Here is a 19,298-nt window from a genome sequence, read left to right as displayed (position 1 = left end):
AACTCATAAATGTTCTGAATTACTAGACATTGGAGAACTGCAAAGTAAAAGAACTCCAAGGTTTCACTCCATGTGCAGGAAGTTGGTAAAGATGAAAATGAAATTAAATTAAATGAAAATCACAACTGCTGGAGTGACTGTGGGAAGACAGGTATACTGATCAACTGTTAGTAGAGCTGTGAAGTAGTCCAGTCATTCTGGAAAGCAATTTGGAACTATGACCAAATAGTAAATAAACTGCTTGATCTTTGTCTCAGCAATACCACTATGAGGCCTATACCCCCCAAAACAATCAAAGAAATATAAAAAAAAATGTACAGATACAAAAATTATTTATAATAGTTTTTTTTGGTAGTGGTTACAAACTGGAAATTAAAGGGTTACTCTGATTGGAAAATGATTGAACAAATTATGGTATTTCAATTTAATGGAATGTTATTGTGACATAAGAAATGACAAAATGAATGGTTTCAGAGAAATACAGGAAGACTTATATAAACTGATGCAGATTGAAGTGAGCAAAACCAGGAGAACAATTTATACAATAACAATGTTGTAAAGGAGAACAATTTATACAATTTATACAATTGTACATATAACATTTATACAAAACATTGAAAAATAACTTTGAAAGGCTTAAGAGCTCTGATCAATGCAATGACCAATCATGATTCCAGAAGACCTGTATATAATGAAACATGTTGCCCAAAGTGAAGGATGGGATGAACATTTTTAAAATGGCAGAGTTGATTGATTTTGATTAAATATGCTTCTTTGTTACAAGGATTGTTTTATTTTTAAGAAAAGGGAAGGGTGGTTCTTAGTGTTTTTCTTTTTATGAGGAGGGGATTGGGGCATGTTGGGAGATAGCAATAGTACTGTGAAGAAGAAGAAAAAGAAGAAGCAGGAAGGGGAGTGGTAGAACAACAATAGAGGAGAGGCATTGTAGATTTTTTTTTTATTCATGGAAGAGAGCAAAAGGAATAATAATAATAACTGACATTTATATAGCACTTACTACCATTCACTGTGCAGTCACTTTGCAATTACTATCTCACTTGATCTTCAGAACAACCTTGGGTAATAGTTGCTATTCTTATCCCCATTTTACAGATGAAGAAACTGAGGCAAAGAGCAGGTAAGCGACTTGCCCATTTTCACACAGCTAGTAAATGTTTGAGTTCAAATTTGCATTCAGCTCTTCCTGATTCCACATCCAGAGCTCTCTCCACTGTGCCACCTAGCTGTTCCCTTAGGAAGGGAACACATACAAACAGGACAGTTTAGAAAGTTACATGTTGAATCTATTATAAACTTTTAAAAACAAATTGCATGTAATACAAATAAATAGTTTAACATAATACTTTTTTCTGTTCTACTTGGCAAATGGATGGAAATGTTCTCTCTTTTTTGATATTTATTAAATGCAAAATAAAAAATAAAATTTAAAAAGATAGACACACAAAAATTTGTTAACCAAAAGAGCTTTTTCCTTTTCTTTTTTTTTTCTTTTTTTTTCCAATTATATGTAAAGGTAGTTTTCAGCATTCATTTTTATAAGATTCTGAGCTCCAGGTTTTTCTCCCCTCCTGATTGTCAGCAACCAGGATTTGAATATAAAAGATGCTGGATCCATTCAGCATGCTTCAGTTCCACCATGCTTCTACCCTGCATCAGGGTATTTTTTTAATTATGTATTTTATTCTGAGCTTAAGAAATAAAATAAGCATTTCTATAACACAGTAGAATGAAAAAAGATGATTACACATGAGACTGCAAATCTATTATCTACCATGTGGTATTCCTTTTAAATATATAATAATTATATAATAAATATAAATAACAATAAATATAATAATATACTAAATATATATAATAAATATATAATAGCTTTCTTTTTTCTTTTTTTCCTCCCTCCCCCAGATGGCTACCACTAGACACAAATGTGTATGTATGTATGTATGTTCATATGTAAAATCATTCTATACATATTTCCATTAGTTCTTTCTCCGAATGCAGATAGCATTTTCCTTCATAAGTCCTTTGAAGTTAAATTGGGTATTTATAATAGTCAAAATTAGGCCCTCAAAGATGTTCTTAAAACAATATTGCTGTTACTATATACAATATTCTCTTGGTTCTGCTCATTTTGCTCTTCATTATTCCTTGCAAGTCTATCCATGTTTTTCTAAGATCACTAAGTTCATCACTTCTTTTCTTTTCTTTTCTTTTTTGGGGATTTTGAGGGTTAAATGTGTTTTATTTTGGACCATCTACATGACATGTTTTGAAAAACAATGCCTCCACTCCAAATAAATCAAGGTCAAAATATAAATGAATAAAACTCAGGATGACATCAATCCAAGTCTGTCCAAGTCCTGATGTTGTATGGATGACAAAAAGTAGCAGCTAGTTATGATGACAGATAATTCAAAGTAATCAGCTGAATTTATTAACATTTCTTCATTTCTAAACCATCCTTAAAGAAAATCATATATGGAGTCACACCATCCTCACGGAAGTCCAAGAGAGCTACCATGCCATCTGGCTTCTGTTTTTGCCTGTGAAGAACTGATAGTTTTTTTTTAATTAGCAAGGATATGTTTGATTTGTTCTGCAGCTCCTGTCATAAAAGGTTTTAATCTGTCTGGCTTGTGTTCTTCAAGTCTGTCTTTGATTGATTTCATGTAGTCTTTGATGTACTTCTTGTAGGATTCTTTTGTGAAACTAGTTTCTTGCAGATGATGGCTTATTACTATGTCATCTCTAGTGATTACAGGGGCATCTGTTCCTTCACCCTCAGGACCTTCAGCAGAGGCATTTCTACCAATGAGTGAATCTTCAGTGGTACCCTCCACCCTACTGACCATCTTCTCCTCCACCTCCAGGCACAGCCCATTCGTGATCTCTGGGATCTTGTAAATGTCAGAGAACATCTTATCATGGCTGATGAGGTCCGGGCAGATGATCATGGCAGCAGAAGAAAGGAGGCAGCGGCCACACTAGCCCTGCGAGGCCCCAGAACTCTGTGTGAGTGAGATGCAGTTGGAACAGCGCTTGGGTAAGAGGGAGCGGACAGAAAAGTGAATTCATCATTTCTTATAGCATAGTAGTATTCCATCACAGTCATGTACCACAACTTGTTCAGCCATTCTCCAATTGATGGGCATCCCCTCAATTTCTGTTTCTTTGCCATCACAAAGAGATACTATAAATATTTTAGAACATATAGCTTCTTTTCGTTTTTCCCTAATCATCTTGAAAAAAGAGATTTTTTTGAAGACAATTTAACCCTAAATGTCTAGGAAAGATGCTAACTAGCTGTGAAATTAGAAGCTGACTACAAGGACAAGAAGAAACAATAGTCCTGGATAATTCACTGACTACATAATTGAGCTGACATTATCACCAAATCCATCTTCTCAACGTCTCCTACATCCATCTCTCCTTTACATTCCTGCTACCACTACGGTTCAAGCTCTTGTTACCTCATGCTTAGAATATTAGCTCCAAATAGATTTCCCCAACTTCAGTCTTTCCACCACCATGTTAATCTTCCTAAAACAAGGTTTTCATCCTGCCATTCACCTCTACAATTTTCCAGTTTTCCAACTGATATGTGTTTTCTTTCCAAAGAGACACATCCCATGCCTTGTGGTTTTTATTGACATCTTTCTATAAAATAATCAATCAATCCAGTCAAGTCAAGAAGTATTTTAAGGGCCTACAATGTGCCATGCACTGTGCTAAATGTTGGAGATACAAAGAAAAAAGAAAAAAAATATCCCCCACTCCCCCCCAAAAAAAAGCCCCTTCTCTCAATCACAGTCTAATGGAAGAGACAATAGGCAACCTATTATATACAAACAAATGAATTGGAAATAATCAATAGAGCATTTATTAAGCACTTAACTACATAAATCCACCAAAGGTGACTCTGTATGTCCAACATGTATCTGAAGTTCCCCATTACTAGAGCTGAAATTAGAGGGGGAAATAGCTGAGTCAGACACTGAACATATTGAGAAAGGAAGGAGAGTGTCCTCGAAGGCCAGTAGGTGGCACCACTAGGATCTAGATTGGGAGATCAATTTCAGTAGGATTGAACTCATAAGAAGAGAAGTTAAAGAATGCTGGTAGAGAGAGAGTCTGAAAGTGGCAACGAAGCACAAAGATCATCCTGACCTCCCCACTGAGACCAGTGTATGAGAAGATGCAACCAGGCAGGGCTGGAAAGAATAACTGGGGACTGAGTATCACCTGAGGGGAGTATATCACTCAGCGAGTCAGAAACAAATGCCTGGACCAGAGTTCAAGGTCCAGGCTTTTAGCTTCATCTTCACATAAGTTTAAATCGTACAATCTATTCTTTAAGGCACAGATCAGATTTACTCCTCTTTTTTAGTTAAATGTTGGGGCCTAGGAAGTGGTATAATGAAATAAAGTTTAGCTTGAGAAGCAATAGCTTGTGTCTGATATATTTCATCACTGGGTATTTGAGGATAAAGAGTTCTACAAAGTGAGCATACAGTCACATAAAAGCATGTGATGGAAGAAATCTCAAGAAATCAATGGAGCATTCTGGATCATCGGGTGACTAGATGGCATAGTAGTGGGGCCTGAAGTCAGGACAACTCATTTCCCTGAGTTCAATTCTGGCCTTAGACACTTAGTAGCTGTGTGATGCTGGGCAAGTCACTTAACCCTGCTGGCCTCAGTTTCCTCATCTATAAAATGATCAGGAGAAGGAACCAGCAAACCACTCCAGTATCTTTGCCAAGAAAACCCCAAAGTGGATCACAAAGAGTCAGACACAACTGAAAAATGACTGAACAGAACATTCTGTATCCTCTGTCCATGGGTTATTCTTTAGAGGCAATGGTATGTATATGGAGCATGTGGGCTATCTGGGGTCTAGATGTAGATTCTAGGTAGGTGGTTTAGAGAGAGTCTGTGTGATAGCATGGGGTGGGGGGAGCCACTGGACATAAAGTCAGGAGAGACCTGGATTCAAATTCCAGCTACAATACCTACTAGCTGTGTGATTTGGGGCAGGTCACTTACTCTCTATAAACCTCAGTTGTGTCATCTGTAAGATGAGGACAATAATACTACCTTCCTCACACAGTTATTATAACAAAAGTACTCATAAACCTTAGAGCACTATAGAAATTTGAATGCAAACAGTTCTATAAAGTAAGCTGTCTGTCACCAAGTCACAGAATCTCAGAGTTGTAAGGGAACTCAGAGGCCAAGTTCAATCCATAACTAAATGATAATTCCTCTCTAAGACTTATGCAGCCATGATCATCCAGCTTTTGCTTGAAGACCTCCATTGAGGGGGAACCTCCCACCTCCCAAGGCAACCCATACCACTTTTGGACAACTCCAAAAGCTGGGCGGCTAGGTAGTACAGTGGTACAGGTAGATAGGTAGACCACCAAGCCTGGAGTCAGGAAGATCTGAGTTCAAATCCAGCCTCAGACACTTACTGTGTCAACCTGGGCAAGTCACTTAACCTCTATTTGCCTCAGTTTCCCATCTATAAAATGGGGGACACACTGGAGAAGGAAATGGCAAACCATTCCAGTACCATTGCCAAGAAAATCCCCTGGAAAAAATTCATAGAGTGGAATAGGAGTGAAACGACTGAACAACGAGTGTTAGAAAGATTTTTCTTACCTCAAGTGTAAATGTGTTTGACTCTGACCTCTGCAGCCAAGAATAAATCCATTCCCTCTTCTATATGACAGGTCTTCAAGTATCTGAAGCTACAAAAAGATAATTACAATGACCCCTACTCCAAGTCTCTTCTACAGACTAAAGACTCTCATTTCCTTCAAGCAATCTACTTATGGCACGAACTTGAAGCCCTGCCACCACTACCACCACCATACTGGTTGCCTTCCTCTGGACACCCTCCAGTCTATCAATGTCCTTCCTAAAATTTTGTGCCCAAAACTGTACATAATACTATAGGTACAATCTGACTAGGGAAAAGGAGATTGATACTACTACCTGACTAGGCCTGGGCACCTTGACTCACTTGATGCAGCCTAGAATTATATCACCTTTCTTGGTTAGTATTTTATATTAACACAATTAATAATAACAAGTTTAATATGATCCAGGTTCATATTAAGCTTTCAATCCACTAAGAACCCCTAACTCTTTTTCAAATTAACTGATTTGAAAACAGTATTCTATGTGAACTAGGGTCTTAGTTCTTTTGGTATTTAGGTATTTCTACATTGTCACGGAAATGATAATAACTAGAATTTACCTGCCACTTTAAGGTTTGCAAACCTCTTTATATATGTTATCTCATTTGATCCACACAACAACCCTGAGAGGAAGGTACTATTATTGTCCCCATTTCACAGATGAGCAAAATTGGGCTGAGGGAGGTTAAGGGGCTTGACCAGGGTCACACAGCAAAAATGTCTGAGACAGGATTCTAACTTAGGCCTTCCTGACTCCAAGTCCAGTATGTTCCACCTTGCTGATAATGCCTACTCTGATGATGTAAGGTCATACATGAAAACATTTGAAGATGAATCTGTACAATGCACTATCCCTGTTTCTTTCATGGCTGTATTCTGCCCCACCAGCTAACAAGAAATATGACACTTGGTGATGTTATTATTATAACATGTATATGAATATATATGTATGTATGTTGTATGTATATGTTATTGAATATGTATGTATATGAATGTTAAATATATATGAATATGTGTGAAGGTATATGAATGTGTTATTATATTTACACTGACTATAAAATAAATATGAATTTCCTTCCATGAATGTATTATAAATGATCCCCAAGTTCAACTAAGACATGGGCATCTAAGAATGAAAAAAGTTTAATTAGTGGCATTCAGATTTATTAGAAATATTATTAATAGTCATTCACTTCTAATAAATAATTGTTATTAATTATTAATCATAATAATACCTAGCATTCACATAGCACTTTAAGGTTTGCAAAGTGCTTTACAAATATTAACTTATTTATTCTCACAATATCCCCATTTATTTATTATTTATTATCCTCATTTTACAGCTGAAGAAACTGAGACTTACAAAGATTAAGTGACTTGCCCAGGGTCACATAGCTATCGTGTCTGAGGCTGGATTTTCATTCAGGTCTTCCTGACTCTAAGAATAGAATTCTGTCCCTTATGCTATGTAGCTGCTCAAGGAGTTATTTTATCACCAAGAATAAGACAGGATCTAATTACTCCCTAAGGAAAATGAGACATTTGTCCAAAGACCTTTAAGGCAACTCCCCTTTTTGCCCTTTTTCTTCCCTCCCCCAATCTATAATAATATTCTTGTAACAGAGAAACCAGGCTGCATAAAGGCATATATGAGTACATTGGAGGAAGATCTTTTTAAGGTTGAAGTTTGAACTCAGCTAGCAACACTTAGAAGCTCAAAGTATTCATCTCCTAGGACCCGATTGCCCTATACGGACTTGTCATAGGACAGGCTATTTATTGTATGACTCCTTTGAAGAGGTCTAGTTGGATGGTGACAGAAAAGAGGACAATTAAACACTTTACAATTATGTTAATGTATAGTCAATTTATAACTTCTCCATTTTTTCCCTTTCCCAAGAAGTGAGGGAAAACAAGTACATTCTTCTAAAATCTCCAAGTGTCATGGTATTGTGGGAAGTTGCCCAGTTTGTTTTGAGGAGGATGTCAGCTAAGTTATCCCCATGCAAACAGATAAATAGTAAAAGAATTATAATTCCCATTCTAAAAATACTGAAACTGAGGATCAAGAGCCTTGGACTTACCTAGAGTGGCATGGATAGTAAATGTCAAAGTAGGACTCAAACCTATGTCTCTCAATTCAAAATCTTGTGCTTTTCTCACTTTACTGTGATGCTTTCACAAAAGAAGATTCATTATAATTAATGAGGATGGATTATATAAATTAGTTTTCAGATGCATTGGTTAACTACTGAGCTCTGCCTTAGTACATATCATCAACCAGTTAATGTTGCTTTTCTTGAGTTGTTTCAGTCGTGTCCAACTCTTCATGACTCCATCTAGGGTTTTCTTGGCAAAAATGCCACAGTGGTTTGCCATTTCCTTCTCCAGCTCATTTTACAGTTGAAGAAACTGAGGCAAACAGGGTTAAGTTACTTGCCCAGGGTCACACTAGCTAGTAAGTGTCTGAGGCCAGAGTTGAACTCAAGATGAGTCTTCTTAATTCCAAACCCAATGCTCTATACTCAATGTGCCACCTAGCTACCCCAACAGCTAATGACCATTAGCAATTAGCAAATTCCTAAATTGTTCCTGTACTACAAGCTTTTTCCAACCCATATAAACTGTTCATTTTGGTAACAGTTGTTGTCTCTGTTGGAGGTATTAGCACCTCGCTGACTTTTGTCTTTTTCAAGGGGATCTGGTAATACAATATATCATGTTTATATTTACTCTTTTCTTTTCAAAGTTAACTATTGGCTTAGTTTAAAACTCTTTCAAAGTGCCATTGGGTCCTAAAGAGAACAGTTAAGAAAAAATTAAAAACAAATCAATAGGGTGGGAACAAAGGAGTGAAAGAGCCAGAATTGACTAAATACCTGTCCTTTAGTGGATTTAAGCAGTGGAAATACAAACAAAAAAGTTTGTTAGAGTATATGGGTTCTTGTCCCAGCTCTGCCACTTACTAATTATATGTAAACCATTTAGCTTCTCTGTATCTCCATTTCCCCCTTGAGAGAATAAACAATTTGGATCAATAGGCCCTTCAATACTGGAATACTATGATTCTATCTTTCTTGACCCTTCTGCAAGCATAGTTCATTCCTTTTACAATCATTTTTGTAGTTATCCATCTTTCATGATTAACCAGAACTAGTTATTATATGGAATTTTCAAAGTATAAAAATTCTCAAAGTGATGCATATTGTCACTTTGATAGTTGGAAGAAACGGATGGATAACTCAAAGTATTTATATTTTTTTAACTATGAAAATTTTTTTTAATTTTGAAAGGACCATTGAAAAAGGCAGTGAAGAGATAGGTTATAATGTGGTCAAAAAAAAATCTTACATTGCATAGAGCAGGTCTGTTTTAACTTTTTTAACACAAATGCATGCATGCATTAGAGGAAGAGTTTTAGACCTGGGCTCTATAAATAGATAGATAAATTGATAGATAATTAGATAGATAGATAGATAGATATAGATAGATAGATAGATAGACAGATAGAGATGGAGATATAGATACAGTTTATATACACATATTTTTCCACTGACTATTATTTTATTTTTCCAATTACATGTAAAGATAGTTTTCAACATTCACTTTTATAAGATTTTGAGTTCCAAATTTTTTTTTCTCCCTCCTCCCTGCCTTCTCCCCCTTCCCCAAGATGGCAAGCAATCTGATATAGGCTATACATATACATATATATATATATACATATATATACACATATATATAACTTGTTTATGTGTATAATATATTTCCAATGTGTATATATATATATTGATAACTATATTTCCATGTAATTGGTTTTCCTGGTAATCCTATGTATTTTATTTTATGCATTTAAAAACATTGTCCTGGGAAGGGGTCCAGATTCACCAGACTGCCAAGAATCCATAACATAAAATGGGTTAAAAATCCCTGCAATTAGAATACCTCCCCTTGTATCAACCATTTAGGTTCACAAAGACAGGGTTAGCCAATGAGTTAGACAGAAGATATTTACAAAGTGCCTACTATGTAGCAGGCATTGTGCTAAGCACTGATCATAAATTAGAGTTCTAAGGGACCTCAGAGGGCTCTAGTAAAGCCTTCTCACTTTACAGATGAGAAAACTGAGACTAGGGAAGTAAAATGCCTTGTCCAAGATCATAAACAGTAGGTGGCAAAGGTGATATTCAAATACAAGTCTCTTTACTTCAACTTGGTTCAGCCCTCTTTCCACTGGAAGAAATTTGGGGGATTTTCTCCACCTATGTGTTACTACAGTCCAGGGGCTCAACACTGAATAGATTTTTTTTTAATTTTTGTTTTGTTTTTGGTGAGGCAATTGGGGTTAAGTGATTTGCCTAGAGTCACACAGTTAGTAAGTGTTATGTGTCTGAGACCGGATTTGAACTCAGGTCTTCCTGACTCCATGGCCAGTGCTCTATTCAATGGGCCACCTAGATGCCCCAACACTGAATACATTTTTAACATAAACTATTAATACTGTTTGAGACCTTAGCCTTCATCTAGTCTAAGTCCCTTGTTATACGTTTGAGGAAAATGAAACTTAGGGAGGTGGTGAGGTAGCAAATGAGAAGAAACTAAAAAGAGGGTTTTCCAGCCTGGTGTTCTGGTCTCTATTCCACACTGTTGCCTCCTATTTCAACTCAAAACTGAATCCAGAAGGGAAAATAAATTTATTTCCAGTGGGCGAAATGAGCATAGTGCAATAGTCCTTATTCAGGTAAAAATTACTTTCCCAAGAGTCCCGATTAAGGGAGGATCTGAGGATCAAGACAGGACAGTTGAATCTGTAAAGAAGTTCTGAGTGTTGATTGAATGCTGGTCAGTGGGACAGACTATGGTGATTCCTGTACCCTCAGGAACCTACCACCAGAACCCCATCAGAACAGAGGACTCTGCTCCCTCCCCAACACCACAGACAAACGTTCCAGGAAGCCCCCAGTCTACAATAGGCACAGGGATCATAATTATCCACATGAAATGATACTCCAGCAATGTTGGGTTTTTTTTTTTTTATTCCATGGGACAGAGTCTAGCTGAGGGAGAGGAGGCCCAAGCTCGTTTTCCCAATGCAGGCTTTAGGTAGGTCAATAGAAAGATTGTTATAAGAAGGTAACCTGAGCTGGGTAATGTGTGCATGATCTGCAGCTTTATTGTATCCCTGCTATGTTAATTAGTATTAGGAACATGATGGATTGGCAACACGTGTACTTTCTGAGTCTAAAACCAGCCCTGAGAGTTTAGCACTCCATTAGTTACACATCACAGAAACCCAGGGGATGTTTACTCAAAAAAAGTATCACTTACAAGAGTGAAACATTCTAATTCATTCCTGATCCAGTCTAGAGAGAGGGACATATTGGCCACTGGTGAGCACAGCAACCCACTGCCCGAGAAAGAGAAATGGAATTATAGGCTAGAGGTATAAGCTAAAGCACCTCCCAACCACCCCCCATCTGTAAAGACACAAGAGTTCTAATCCTTGGTTGTTCTTGGGGGAAACCCTCAGAGACAGGCGTTTAGAAGAAGGACTAGTATTGACATTTCAATTCATTGACCCGTTCCAGAAGCAGGGAAATCTCACCCTTTGTGAGCCTTCACCTTTTACCAGCTAATACAAAAGAGAAGGCCCTTTGCATTCCCTTTCATGAGATTCTACTCTATTCCTCTTTTCTTTTCACAGAGTTCTAGAGAGCATTGATGTTCAGCTACCATTATGCTCTAAACCCAAAGTAATTGCATTTCAGTAGGAAATGGGTTAAACTCCCATGAGGTTGTTATTGAGATACAATGTTGAGATATATTATTGAGACATAATAATAAGAATTAACCCAGAAGATATCTGACATCCTCAGAGATAGGTGATTACTCCTGTTTCTACTTTTTTTTTTTCAGGTACAACACAACCTTTGTTAGTCTCCTGGCCTCTTGTACAAGGGTTTCAGTTTTTCAGATGCAAGTCAGTCTCCAGAGGAGAGTTCTACCCTTGCTTTCCAAGATATACACACTTAAGGAAATATCACGCCCTCCCCCTCACCCAAGGAGACCAATACCCAAATCCCTAACTCAAGAACTCTTGGTCTCAGAATTATTCACAAATAATTAAGATCCAAGGCTGGAAATGACCATTCTCATGTAAGTTATCCATTTCTGATCCCTCTGCCTTATCTCTGACCTAACTCATTTCCCTCACCTAAAAATGATTCGGCTACAGTGCCCAATCCAAGATGCCTCATAGCTCAGTGATTCCGTGATTTTAATTCACAGAAGTATTGACTGGCTTAATTGATAAACGTAGGCCCCAAAATAAGTGTTTGTAATATTTAAACATATGTAGATAATGAAACATTCAAAAATACTATGAAATTTAAAATGATAGAGCTAGGAATGGGATTTGCTTTCATTGGAATGCCTTGTGTAGTTGACATGACTGTTAATATTAATTTGTGTATTACCTCTTCCACTTCGGTCCTCCTTCAATGCCCTGGTGACCCTGGATTCTCAAAGGCTGTGTCAAAAAAGTATTAGTTATGTCAGCATCTACCAAGCAGGAAAGACTTTGAGTGCAGCATTGGCAGTGTACTCAATGGACGGGCAAAGCATAGTGCAGAGAAGATTCATCACCAAATAAATGAACACCAGGTAATTAATTTGGGGGTAGAAGATAGTCTCAGTAACACGTGGTGATCTAATAAGATAAAAAGGGATAGCTATCTGCATTGGTGCCCAGAATGGACTCTATCACTTTGAAATACTAAAGGGTCTGATGGAGGTCATGCAGAGGCTGGAAGGAACCTTAAAGATCACCTAGTCCAATTCTCTCATTTTATAAATGGGGGGACTGAGGTACAAAGTGGTTGAGTGATTTGCCCAAGGTCACACAAGTAGTAAGTAGGAGAGATAGTACTCAAATTCAAGTCTTGTGAAACTTCAAAGCCAATATTCTTTCCTCTATGCAATGTTTCCTCTATAGGAAATACATATGATGTCTTCTCATCTTGTAGCACAGTAAAAGTTTCCCTTAGAAGTGAGCATTGCAGTCCCATTAATACAAAAACCATGGTCATTTTTTCTCCACACACAGTCTAGGGTCAGTGGGAGTGCATATACTGGCCTTTTTCAGTCAGTGTGAGCTAGTTTTTAAGACTCCATCCCTCAATTTTGCAAACAACCCAGACATTATTCTTTACAAAATAGTGAGGGAAGGATGTGCCTACAAGCACTATAAATCTGGGCTCTTAAATATTTGTGTCTACCCAGAAAAATGATGCTATGATTTCTATGTTGTAGATACAACAGAGAAAGAGATTCATTCATAATGAATTAAGTTAACTGAAAGCTATTTAAACCTGGGAAGAGGAAATATTCATAGAAACCTTCAAGAGGGGGGTTAAATGAGAAGCATGAGGACCAACTGGAACCCTGTCCAAATAATCTGGGTAGACCCAATGGAAATGCTTGTACAGCTCAATGGCCCCCGGAAGACCAGAAGACAGAACAAGTTAGGGACCAAGGGGACTGAAAAGTACTTCTACACAATTAAGCAAACTCTGAGCCCATCCATACAGGTGGAGGCTAACTACCAGTGGCAGGTTTTCCTGGCTTGTCGATACCAAGCACATCACAGTCTGTGCTGCAGTTACAGAGCTCCTGAGAACAGATTATAGATTTAGAGCTAGAAATTATCTTAAAGGTCATTTAGCCCAATCCCTTCATTCTGCAGATGAGGAAACTGAGGCTCAAACTAGTTAAGTAAATTGCCCAAAGGCTCATAGGTAGTAAAGGGCAGCGGTGGGTTTATTTTGCTATTTATTTATTTATTTATTTTGCTCTAAACTTGAGAAATAAAATAATCATTCCCACAACATAGTAGAATATGAAAAAAAAAGATGATTGCACATAAAATTGCAAATTTATTACGTACAACTTGCTATTCCTTTTAAATATATAATGTTATCATGTAACTTTTCCTTTTTTTCCCTCCCCCTTCTCACCCTAGAGATGGCTACCATTATACATACATGCACACACACACGTTTGCACATACACGCATACACACACACACAAAATCATTCTATCCTTGCTTCTGTTTATTAGTTCTTTCTCTGGATGCAGATAGTCTTACTTCATAGGTCCTTTGTAGTTAATTTAAGTATTTATAAAAGTCAAAATATGGGATTTCATTCCAGGTTCTCACAAGCAGTACCCTTTCTCCTGTGCCACATTGCCTCTCACATCTGACACAGTAATATCTTTGGATCCAGGATTAGGATAGGAGAAGGGAGCTCTAGTAAAGTCAAGAGAGAGTTGGGACTGTGTCAGTAGAGCCAAAAATTTCAGTATACTGGGATATAGTTGTACTGGGCCCACTCAGGCCCATGTTTACGAAGTAGTGATCCATACCAACTGGTCTGAGGGGAGAGACAACACTGCTCTTTGCTCAATAAGAATTTCTAAAACTAGGTCCAGAAAAGTAAATCCAAGACTCCTTTCATGATTCTACTGTGGTAGCAGGAAAACAAAAGGTCATCTGGGGAGGGGTTGAAGCATGCCAAGACCTTAAAAAAAAATCAAGCCAGACTAGAGCAGACCAGGACTCTCCTAGCCATAGGTAGGTTGGATCACCATGGCAGAAGGAAGGGAAAACTGTTGCAAGCTGCATGAGATCTTAGGCAAAAATCATAACAATATGCTAGACAACGATCATGGTGCTAACATTGTTCAACCTCGATTGCTTCCTAAATAGTACCTTTGAGACCTTCTTGATTCACTAGGTCTGTTTTCCATAAGTCATAAGCTCCAGCAACGAGCAGTCATGGGCAGGAATTCTCGCCACATGAATTTGTGGTCACTTATTATTATGCATTTTATTTCATAATATCCTCTACCTCTACCAGTTTTCCCCAACCTCCACCCACTCCCATACACAAAGCACTGTATGCCAAGTGTTTGTTTTTATTTTTGTAATTTAATCATTTAATTAAATTATATTAATGATATGTAATTTGATTTGGAGTATATTTTAAGAATTTCATGATTCCATTCCTCATTTCTCCTTGCTCACCTCTTGAGATAGAGACATCTTGGGACTTTCCTAAAAACCTAGGTTGGGAATTCCTAACATCCAGAATCCAGAGTTCTATGGTATTGACTATAGCCTCTTCTATATTGAAAATATATTTTTTAAAAAATGTATTTTAAAATCTCAGACATATCCAAGAAGGACACATACAAATATGTCCATATTCTTTCAACTGATAATTTCTATGGACATCTACGGTCATAACACCAAGAGTAAAATTAACTCAGCTTCAACCTACAATGGGGCAGCTAAGTGTCGCAGTGAACAGAGCACTGGCCTTGGAATCAGGAAAACTCATCTTCATGAGTTGAAATCTAGCCTCAGATATCTACCAGCTGTGTGACCCTGGGCAAGTCACTTAATTCTATTTGCCTTAATTTCCTCACCTGTAAAATGAACTAGAGAAGGAAATGGCAAACCACTCCATTATCTCTGCCAAGAAAACCCCAAAATGGGGCCATGAAGAGTCAGACACAGCTGAAATGACTAAACAACAACAACAACTTACAACTGTACCAGTTCCAAGACAAACTGGTGCCATTCTTCAATTCTTCCAAAGCTTTTCAGTTATGTGCAGGGGGCTCCCCTAAATTTACCTTTTGGAAATCCATGCTGTTTGGTGGACAGAAATTCCCTGATGTTGAGCCACTGAAGAGCCATGAGAATGTAAATGAAAGGTTAGCTTCTATCCCATCCTGTGAGAGGGATATAAGATTAGGTATAAATATAGATATGCATGTATGTATGTATGTATGTATGTATGTATACACACACATATGGGCTATAAGAGGAATTAGACCTGACAGAATAGAACCAAGAGAAAGACAAGAGATAGGCTGACCAGGCTTAGGGCCCAGGGCCTACCACCACTTTGAGCATACTATCAAGGGATATCTGAGACACTAAACCAGATAGTAAATAAGCTATATGAAAGCCCCACAGAACAGATATGGAGCATCTGGAACCATTTATGCTGCTGAAAACAAAAATCATGAATTTATACTTTCCTATCCATTGCTTCACTGCTATTTTCTCAATCTCTGTTTCTTAAGAGTTTGCTTATCATTTGTTCCTTTGTTTCTGTATATCAGAGGTTCTTAGCCTTTTTTTTGTCCCATAGACCCCTTTTAAGTAGTCTGTTGAAGCCTGTGGGCCCATTCTCAGAATAATATTTTTAAATGTATTAAATGAAATACATAGTATTACAAAGAAAAGCCAATTACATTGAAATTCAGGAATCAAAATATTTTTAAAGAAAATTTACAGACCCAAGTTAGGGATCCTTACTCTACAATAAAATGATTAACCATTATATCGCTGATCACTGTGTATCTTTGTGCAAGGGTGGCAATAGGAAAGGCAACAGATGGTAAAAGACCTAGGACGAAGGGAGTGAGACTTTATAACTACTAGGGCCTTCCCAGCCAGGGGGGCTCAGAACTATGCAGAAGAGAGACTTTATTGACTTCATTTTTCGTAACTTCCCAGAACAAAAGGAAAAGGTATATCTGTTTAATCCTAGATAAAAGAAGGTTAATACTATTTAATGAGGGAAAGGTTGCGAGTAAGAGAGTTAGTATTGCTGATAGGATTACCTTAAGTATTCCCTATCCTCACTATTGGGTAATTTATTAGGCAACTAGGTGTAATAGTGGATAGAATGACAGGTCTGGAGGAAGGAAGAGCTGAGTTTAAATTCAGCCTCAGATGCTTATTAGCCATTTGACCCTGGGCAAGTCCCTTAACCTCTACCTCAGTTTCCTCAACTGTAAAATGAGATAATAATAGCACCTATATCCCAGGGTTGTAATGAGAATAAAATGAGCTAACATGTATACAGCACTTAGCACAGTGCCCAGCATATATTAAGCATTATATAAATATTTATTTCCTTCCCCTCTTCTTCATGGGGCAGGTTTAAAAGGGAAATGTCCCCTCCAGGGACAGAATCAAGGAGGTTGATTGGAAAGCAAGTTACCCAGTAAGGAATAAGCTAGAAAAGGATGGTGCTGCCCATATGGGTAGGAGCCAGTAAGAAGCAGTGGGTAGCTCCAGAAGCACCAATATTAGCACATCCTGCCCCACACACATAATTACCAGACTAAGACAATCCTTTTCCTTCTTCCTTCACCCAGGTCCCTTTCTTTTCTTTCTAGAGTCAAAGTTTGAACAAACCTTTCAGAAGGTGTGGTAGGAGGGTATGTAAGGAAAAATGTGTTTTCTCCTACTTCTCCATAAAGTTCATCCACCACCCTCGTGGCATGAAAAACAAACCTTAAACACATTGTTTCATTTCTCTGAGCTTATGTCCTCCTCTGTAAACAAACAGGTTGAGCGAAATTATTTCTAAATTACTTTTCAACTGCAAAATTGCATCACATCCTTTAATGCATGATTTCAGAATCCTAGCAGGAAATTCTCCTTGGAGAATTCCAAACTTCTAATAAAATTGCCATGTTGAAAAGAAACTAGACTGAGGGGCAGCTAGGTGGTACAGTGGATAGAGCTCTGGCCTTGGAGTCAGGAGGACCTGAGTTCAAATCTGGCCTTTGACACTTACCAGCTGCATGACCCTGGGCAAGTCACTTAACCCTGATTGCCTCACCAAGAAAAAGAAAGAAAGAAACTAGACCGAGTTACAAAGTCCAACAATTTTTTATCTTTCTTTAAAATCACTTTCTTCAATGTTAAAATTTTGTATATCATATCACTGGATGAAATGAAATAACATGTAAAATATTTTTCAACTGTAAAGCTGCATATAAATGCCAGCTACTTACTATTGTTGTTATTATTTTTTCTCTAGCAGTAATAATAAATGTCAGCTATCTCACTGTTATCTGATGTTTCATAAGTATCTGATGTAAGCTGGTCATTGTTTAGTCATTTTCAGTTGTGTCTGACTCTTTGTGACTTAATTTGGGGTTTTCTTGGCAAAGATACTGGAGTGGTTTGTCAGTTCCTTCTTCAGCTCATTTTACAAATGAGGAAACTGAGGTAAATAGGGTTAAGTGACTTGCCTAGGGTCACATAGCTAGTAAATATCCTTCATACCTGTAATTTCAAAGTTTTGCTTCCAGAAGATGAAAAAAGAATTCTTCCTCACCAAAAGGTCAGAGACTCCTGACCCAACTAACAAGATAAAGCCTTGCTTTATAACTTATGAAAACTCCCACCTGAGTCACTTCTCCCTAACCTCAATCCAATCCAAGATAGGGGTTGTTTCATTTTTGTTATTGTACCCCTAGTATCTAACATATGTTGGTGAATTTATTTAATTTTTAAGCAACTACAGTGTGCAGTGCGCTGTGCTAGGTGATAGTCACAATGACAAAAAAAATACAGGTTTTTGGTGTTGAAAGTGGCTCCCTGGTAGTTCTACAACTTTTGCCTTGAGTGTATATAAGAAGGTCATGTCAGATTACTCTTAATGGAGCTCTCTATTGTGGCTTCGGTGTGCCTACTCTGTCAATACAAGGCAGCTATTATTCATTAGAGGATGCTTCAGGGTGGAAATATCCCATGAGACCTTAAGCCTAGATATAGATGGTAAGTCAGAAGGTGGAAACTAAAAAAAGAAAAATAGAAGCACCATTCAAGGAGCCACATAGAAAAGAGAGTCGTGGATTGTTTTTGAGCTGCAATGGAGTAGAGGGTTTAGTGTCAGAAAGCTGGAGCTACTGACATTGCATCTATATTAAGTTCCATCAGGTTCTGAAAACCATGAAGGATGGGGACCCAGGAGATCAAGTCCGTGTGGAGGGAGATGGCGGCCAGAGCCAGAGAAGAGGCAAATCTAGCCCTCACAGGGAAGAAGTGGATCTTCTTCATGTCTGTTTCTTAGAGTCGATGAAATGTCAGTCCCGAGTGGCAGCTGCCTCTTTGTCATGGTGATAAGCAGGATGCAGCCCGTTCCACAGCAGTGCTCTCCAAACTCTGCCTTAGTCATAATTTGCAATGGCCTTACCTTCATACCTATATTTTTTTGTATCACTTTTCCTATCCCTCCCTACCATGTACTTCTAGCCCAAGGTATCTGGGTCAATGAGAAAAAGCAGGTGAGAAGAAATATAAAAAAGAAAAATACAACTTAATGGACACCTGGGACTATAAGTCACTTATGCTTGAATATTTTTATTGCTATTAATGCTAATAAAAATAGCCTGGAGGAGAGGAGGCAAGATGAAGTGGGTGGAAAACTGGTCTTGGAATCAAGAAAACTTGGGTTCAAGTCCTATCTCTGACACACACACCAGCTGAGTGACCCTGGGCAAGTCACTTAAACTCTCAACACTCCTAAACAACTCTCTAAAAGGATAAGTTGCAAAGGAATAGTTGATCTGCAGTGGCAAAAGGAGATCCCTCATCATTGGAGGGAATTCCCTATATCAATAAATTCATTGGCCCACTGAAAAAAAAATAACCCCAAAACTTCCTGAAAATACACTAAAATAAGCACAAATACATTTAAA

General features: G+C 37.8%; 1 pseudogene; it reads right to left on the bottom strand.

The window, feature by feature from the left end:
- Positions 1-2,438: 2,438 nt before the first annotated feature.
- Positions 2,439-3,000, bottom strand: LOC114026078 (annotated as a pseudogene).
- Positions 3,001-19,298: the final 16,298 nt, after the last annotated feature.

The sequence above is a fragment of the Vombatus ursinus genome, unplaced genomic scaffold (assembly GCF_900497805.2).
Source record: "Vombatus ursinus unplaced genomic scaffold, bare-nosed wombat genome assembly UNPS02014832.1, whole genome shotgun sequence".
In the NCBI taxonomy this organism is placed as follows: Eukaryota; Metazoa; Chordata; class Mammalia; order Diprotodontia; family Vombatidae; genus Vombatus; species Vombatus ursinus.
Note: the sequence above shows the minus strand (reverse complement) of the source record. Positions and strands in the feature narration are given on the sequence as shown.